This window comes from Orycteropus afer, unplaced genomic scaffold (assembly GCF_000298275.1).
Source record: "Orycteropus afer afer isolate SDZICR_OR568_19922 unplaced genomic scaffold, OryAfe1.0 scaffold00246, whole genome shotgun sequence".
Classification (NCBI taxonomy): domain Eukaryota; kingdom Metazoa; phylum Chordata; class Mammalia; order Tubulidentata; family Orycteropodidae; genus Orycteropus; species Orycteropus afer.
Window position 1 is genome coordinate 2591751 of NW_006921833.1, and position 7861 is coordinate 2599611.

Consider the following 7861-nt stretch of genomic DNA (forward strand, 5'->3'; position numbering starts at 1 on the left):
AGGCACTTGACTGCTAACCAGAAGGCTGGCGGTTCAAACCCACCAGCCACTCCTCGGAAGGAAGGTTGGGCAATCTACTTCCATAGTGATACCGCCTCGGCAACCCAAGGAGGGTCGCTATGAGTCGGGTCCGACTCAACGGCACATAACAACAACAATATATATGTATATGTATATATATGTATGTATATGTATCTTTACCTCTTTCCTTCTCTAATTAGATTGTGAATCATGGGAATAAAGCCTTTTAATTTTACAAGAGGATTTCCAGCAGTGCTTACACAAGGATTTTTCATTTGTTAGCAGTATGTGTGCATGCACACATGTGAGTATACTCAGTAAAAGTTGAAGGGTAAAAAGACCTACTATTTCCTTTTCAAACATAGAATATGGAATGTAGGTAGAATACGGAAATAAAATATGTACATAAATATAGTTGTGTCTGTACAAATGAATTGACGAATCAAATCAAAGAATTATGAAGCAGTTAGTCCAAAGGACCATGAGAACCTCAGCCTGTCTGACCCTGAGACTAGAACTAGATGGTGCCGAGCTACTAATGCCAACCACTAAGAAAGCTATCAAAATTTGGAGATCCTGGCTAGAATGAGAAGCAAATGTGGAACAAAATACAAAATCATAAAAATGACCAGGCTTACTGGTCTGATAGAGATTGGTAAAACTCCTGAGTTTATGGCCCCTAATAACCCTTTGGACCTGGACTTGAACTAACTCCTGTGGCTTACCTCTCAGACAAACAATAGACAGAACTATAAGCTGAACACCTACACCAGAGAGATGCACATCTTAGACCAATCGGCTATGAGAAATCAGAAAGGCAACGTGTGCACAGGGAGAAAGGTAGGGAGGCAAGAATGTATAGGCCAGAAGGACACAGGGAAAGGGTAACCACAGGGAGGAAATGGGAGGTGAGCTGTGTACTGCAGGGAATGGAACCAGTGTCACAAAACAAAATGTGTGTGAATGGTTGAATGTGAAATGATTCTGTTTTGTAAAATTCCACCCAAATCACAATAAAAAGTACAAAAATAAAAGAAAAAGAAGAAAAAGTGAATTGATACTTTGAGATCTTATTTGACTTTTTAGTGGTTTTTTTTTTTTTTTTTAATTGTGATTTGGGTGAAGGTTTACAGAGCAAATTCACTTTCCATACAGCTGTTCACATATACTTTGTCTCATGACATTGACCACAGTTTACCACAATGCAATAGCTCCCCTCCCACTTTCTCTCCGTAGTTACCTCTTCCCTGTGTCCATCCCTCTGTACATGCCTGCCCCCTGAGCTGTCTCCCTGTGCATAAGCAGCCCTTCTTTCTCCCATGATTGTTCTCTCCAAGGAGTGTATCTAATGGAGGTAAATGTTCAACTCATATGCCTGTCTTTTGTTTGGCTGGAAACCACAGGCATGGGTTTAATTCCAGATCTGAAGGGCAGCTATAGGCTACAGACCGGATGGTGTACCAGTTGCTACGACTAATTGTTTCCATGAATTTTGTTTTTCTTCATTCTTCTTTGCTCTGGACAAGGAGAGACCCATTGTTCCATCTAGATGGCAGCTTGCTAGCTTTTAAGATCCCAGTCGCTACTCGCCAAAGTAGGAGGTGGAACAATGTTTTGTATAGTATGTTATGCCAATTGAGCTTGATGTCCTCTGTGACTATGGTCCCAAACCCACAGGTTCAACTACTCGGTCCCTCTAGGTTGCTGGCTGTGACCAAGCAGTGACCACAACCTTGGCCCTTGTCAGCTCTACTATACACCTGGGAATTCTGATCATTCATGTAAACTTATAGGACCATTGTCTGCCAACCTTATATATGATCTTGGATACACTCCCCATTTAGACATACCTAATTGTTTAGCCTGTCCACCTATCTATCCGTCCATATACCCATGTTTGCCTTCACTGACAACTCAGTACTGTATATGCAAAAGGGTTCATATGTGTTGTCTGTACTTCCTATGTACCTCTCTATGTCTTTCTCATCCTCAATGGTGCCATATTGGAAGACCGAAGAAGAGTTGATGCTTTTGAGTTGTGGTGCTGGCGAAGAATGCTGAAGTACTGTGGACTACTAAAAGAACTAACAGATCTGTCCTGGAGGAAGTGCAGCCAGAATGCTCCTTGGAAGCAAGAATGGCCAGACTTCGTCTCACCTATTTTGGTCATGTTGTCAGAAGGGACCATTCCCTGGAGAAGGATGTCATGCTTGGTAGGGTGGAGGGTCGACGAAAGAGGGGGAGGCCTTCAAGGAGATGGATTGATACGGTGGCTGCGATGATGGGCTCAAGTATAGCAGGGATTGTGGGGCTGGTGCGGGATCGGGCAGTGTTTCGTCTGCTGTGCATGGGGTCGCTATGGGTCGGAAATGACTCGAAGGCACTTAACAACAACAACAACAACTGATCCCTGAACCTGAGAATATTGTCTTATATGGAAAAAAGAGTGAATATCATTTTATATGGAAAAAAAAAAAAAACACCATCGAGTCAGTTCCGACTCATGGCAATCCCCTTTGGATTTCCAAGGCTGCAAATCTTTACAGAAGTAGTTTGCTCCATCTTCCTTCAGCAGAATGATTTGAACCTCTGACCTTCATGTTGGCAGCCAAATGCCTTATCCATTATCCTACCAGAGAAAAAGATGTGATTTAGTTAAGGATTTTGGCAGAATATGTTTATCCTAGATTATCTGGGTGGGCCTGAAGTGCAATTTCATGTATCCTCATAAGAGAGAGTGCTGCCCTGCAGACAACTTGATTCCACACTTCTGGCCTCCTGAACACTTAGATATTGTTTTAATACTGATATTGTTTTAAGCCATTAAGTGTATAATAATTTGTTACACCAGCCCTGGAAAACTGTTATAATGTCTTTACAAGTAATACTTTATTGGATTGTGCTTGCTTTCAAAGCTAACATTTTGTCAAAGTGAATTATTGTTACTATGATAAAAATTGAATTCCAAAGGCAATAAATTGTGGATTGCTATACAAAAAATAAGGAAGGCCCAACATTTTTTTGAAGAAGAAATACTTTTCATTTCCCTAAAGCCTTGAGACTAGCTAAGAGGGGGGCTGCTGAATGTATAGTGTTTGGGAAGGAAGAAAGGAAGAGAGAGAGGGACACAATTATGTGAGGGAGGAAGTAAGTTATATGAGTCTTAAACTGGGCGGTGCCTAGTGGGGAGTAAAATGCTGCCGGAGGGGTGACCACTGCATCCTCCCATAAACCACAGCTGGAAGTACAATGCCATCATCACCTCCCGGAGGTGATAAAAACGACTACCCACATTCATGCACAGAGGTAAGAAGAGGCTTTAAACATTACATTAGGGTATTACTGGAAATATAGTGGTGGAGAGAAAGGTGATAATAGTGACTGTGGTGACACCAATTCAGTTCAGGTCCAATCAGAGAGAGATCATTTGGAGGAAGATGACCAAGTACACAGCTATATGCATCAAGTGAAAGAAGGCATGAATACAATCCCAACACTTAGCTGGCTGTGTTTACCCTTGTCGGGCTCTGTCCTCTAATAACAATGTAAAGACAGACTCCATTGCATTGGTTAGAATTCTCAGTGTCAAGAACAGTACCTGGAATATTTTAGGTATTCACCAATCATTTTTTAAGAGAATGAGCTCACAGTGGAACCTATTTTGGGCATAAGTGCTATAAAGGGAGGATCTGAGAAGAACTTCAAATGAGGATCTATTATATGGAATTGGGCTTTCATTAGTTTGAGAACCCTTTCTGAACACCCACTGGAGAACAACTAAAGGGCTGTCTACTTCCAAATAATGGACTCTCATTTGAAGTTCATTAATGACTAGGACTTTTATCAGGGTGAGAATTACAAAGCAAAAATCAATAGGGTCTTTCCTGCTGTGGGAGAATTTTAAATTTTGACCTTTGCCCTTGTTTCCAGAAAGATGATCCTAACCTCTTGGAATTTCCCCAGTAATTGAGGTTCCTTTATTATCTAAGGGAGCTCTGGTGGCGTAGTGCCTATGGCATATGACTGCTAAGCAGAAGGCTGGTGGTTCAAATCCACCAGCCACTTCTTGGAAGGAAGGTTGGGCAATCTACTTCCTTAGTGATACTGCCTTGGAAACCCAAGGAGGGGCTGCTATGAGTTGGGATCCATTCCACAGCAGTGAGTTTGGTTTGTTTGGTTTTTATTATCTGAAGGGAGCTCTGGTGGCCTAGTACCTAAGGCATTTGACTGCCAACCAGAAGGCTGGTGGTTCAACCCACTAGCCACTCCTTGGAAAGAAGCTTAGGCAATCTACTTCCATAGAGATACCACCTTGGAAACCCAAGGAGGGGTCACTATGAATCAGGATTGACTCCACGGCAGTGAGTTTGGTCTTTTGGTTTTTATTATCTAAAACCTCCTGACAACATTTGAGGATTTGTGCAAATGAGGGAGGGGCTGGCGTGACCAGAAAGACAACTGCATGGCTTGATATCACATGACCTCAGGGAGAGAAGAGTGCATTATTCAATTAATCATTTAATAAATGTGCAATGTGACTACTAATCATGACTATACAATGAGGTCTCAATAAATTATCTGGACATAGAAACTCCCTGGGCTTTTTGGTTGGTAAGACTTCCATGTAATTGGGAGGTTGCATGCCATTTTGGGGACATGAAAGCTCCACATTAGGACTCATCCTAGACTTCAGGCTATGCATCTCTTTGTTTACATCATTTTTTGCTACAGTAAAACTGTCATCATAAGTGTAGTGTTTTACGTGCGTTCTCTGAGTCATTACAGCTAATTATCAAACCTAAAGAATAGTTAGAGGTAGCACTTCAGAAGTTAGGAAGCCTATGGGAGACTCCTAGGCTGGCATTCTGAAGTGATAAAGGGAAACCTCTGATTTTGTATCCAGCAGTTCAGAAGTTAGGGTACCCTGCTGGCATTTCAGATTTTGCTTGTAACTCATTATGAATTCCAGTATGGAACCCATGATCTCCTTCTCCATGTCTGCTCCATCTCCAACATCTCCACTCTTTTTTATTAGTATCCATGTCAGTCCTATCTCTCAGACATCTTAATCAGACAAACTCAAGTTTCCATTCGGTCGCATATAGTATATTCAGTGGGCCATCAAATTATTCAGATTCTACCTCAAAAATGCTCTCAAATGCCATTTCTTATCTCTGATCCTACTTCTCCTGCCTTAACCCAAATTGTCATTTTCATTCTTCTGGGTTCTTATCACCCTGATCTTCCTCTACTGTCTGTCTCTACTCTAGACCATTATACTGCTACCAACATCACTGTCTTACAAAATGAAGTTGATTGCATCACTCTCTTGTTCAAAAGCTTCACTGAACCTCAATACTTTTGAAATAAAATCCTACCTTTGCATTTCACATGTAGGAAGTTTTACAATCTGACCCCTAAAATACTTTTCTACGTTTGCGTTTTGTCTTTCCTTGTTAAGCATGCAGTACTATTGAGATATCAAACCTTACCTTTCCCATCATATACAGGCCTTTTCAGGATTTTACTTTTCTCCACAAATTCTCGTTCATGATATATAAAAATTTTCAATAAAAAATTATCTTCCTTTTTAAGGAATGGTTAGTTGTTCATATTCTAAGTTCTCGGAGCTTTTAATCCTTGCTAAGTGCTAAATGGCCAAATTATACTACAATTTCTCCATTTATGCCAGTCTAGACCATTGGACTGTTTATTAATTTATCAATCTCTCTGGTAGCATAGTGCCTAAGGCACTTGACTGCTAACCAGAAGGCTGGCGGTTCAAACCCACCAGCCACTCCTCAGAAGGAAGATGGGGCAGTACTTCCATAGTGAGACTGCCTCAGAAACCCAAGGAGGGGTTGCTATGAGTCGGGTCCAACTCGATGGCACATAATAACAACAACAACAACATGTACAAGACTTAGTAAATATAAAAAGTGAAATGTTATATGTAGTGTATTTTAGAAATTTTATATTAATGAAATTGTATGGGTTTTTTTTAACTATGTTTTAAAATGGTACAAATAGTATGTTTATTACATATTTAAAGCTTATAGACTTCAGGTAAGAGTATTTTTAGGCCAGTCAAGAAATTGTGTTTAACATCACTAACCTACTCTTAAAGGAACTCTGGTGGCGTAGTGGGTAAAGCATTTGGCTGTTATCCAGAAGGTTGGTGGTTCAAGCCCACCAGCTGCTCCATTGGAGGAAGATGAGTCAATATACTTCTGTAAAGATTTACAGCCTTGGAAACCCAGTGGGGGTCACTATGAGTAGAAATCGACTTGACGGCAGTTGGGTGGGAACCTACTCGTAAAGAAAACACCCCACTGTCTTGAGTTTTTCCCTGAAATATTCACTTGTGTAATATAATGGTTGCCATGAACTTTTACTTGAATAATTTTACAGAATAAGAAAAATTTAAACATATATCAAAGATTCTATAGAAGAATCCTGATGATAAGGGCAGGGGAGAGATGCAAAAGAGAATTTCAAATTCTCATGGACTCCAGACCTTTGAAACATTGGGGGCTGGATGAACCCCTGAAACTACTGCCCTGAGATCATCTTTAAAACTTAAATCAGAATACCCCATGAAGTCTTCTTAAAACCAAACAATAGCTTAACTACTAAAAAATGTCTCCCTTGAGCATTATATTTTTAAGAATTATCTATATGGGATCAAGGACATCTGGTGGCATAGTGCCTAAGGCATTTGACTGCTAACCAGAAGGCTGGTGGTTCAAACCCATCAGTCACTCCTAGGAAGGAAGGTTGGGCAATCTACTTCTGTAGTGATACCTCTTCAGAAATCCAAGGAGGGGTCACCATGAGTCATCTGACGCCACGGCAGTGAGTTTGTTTGTTTGTTTGTTTTTAATATGGGATCAAACTGACAACAGCAACTTAAAAATTTTAAAAAATATCCCATGAAATCTGTAATTAATATTTTACTGCATTTTTTTAAAAGTAGTACAGCTTCATTATGTTAAATCTTCCCAATTAGTGTTTATATTTGCATTTTCTTAGAATGAGTTGTTCTTTTCTCCGTATTGATTGTAGTTCTGCTATGGCATTTATATCACTTTTCATTGTCCCATGAAATATTTTGCATTTTTCTCTCCTTCAGTAAATGGTTGTATCCTAGAGGGTATGGACCATAGTATATTTCTCTAATTTATACCAACTTCTCATATACTCTCTGATGCAGATTACATCTGCAATAAGTGCTAAGTCATTTACTAAAATTACTAATATCTTTCTTTTTCTTTTTCACTCAACTCACTGCCGTCATCAATTCCAACTCATAGTGACCCCTCCTTGGGTTTCCAAGGCAATATCTCTATGGAAATGGATTGCCCAGTCTTCCTCCCAAGGAGTGGTTGGTGGGTTTGAATTGCCAACCTTCTGGTTAGCAGTCAAATGCCTTGGGTACTACACCACCAGAGCTCCCCACTAGGATTTTATTTTTTCCACTAACTAATTCTCATGTGATTCAACTTAACTACCGAATATTTAATATATGTGTGTGTGTATATATATATATTTAAAAATTATAACACCTTTTCTTTATGTTTCCTGACTCTGTGTTACTGTTACAAATCCAAGTAAATTGTGGAAATTAAAGTTTTGAGAAAATGGTTGATTTCTTAAATTTTTAATATACTATTACCTCTTCTGCACAAAATGCCATACTTCCCATTCTTATTCATACCTTTTATGCTAGCACAGTCCCCGTTTCCTGAATGTTGTTGTTGTTGTTGTTAAGTGCCGTCGAGTCGTTTCCGACTCATAGCGACCCCATGCACAGCAGAACGAAACACTGCCCGATCCTGCA

The 7861-nt window shown here is 40.0% G+C and overlaps 1 protein-coding gene across 1 annotated transcript in view; it reads left to right on the plus strand.

Annotated features, from left to right (window-relative positions):
• GABRB1 (gamma-aminobutyric acid type A receptor subunit beta1) overlaps positions 1 to 7861 on the plus strand; it is a 684756-nt gene that overhangs the window by 371037 nt on the left and 305858 nt on the right. The gene's annotated exons all lie outside the window — the stretch shown is intronic.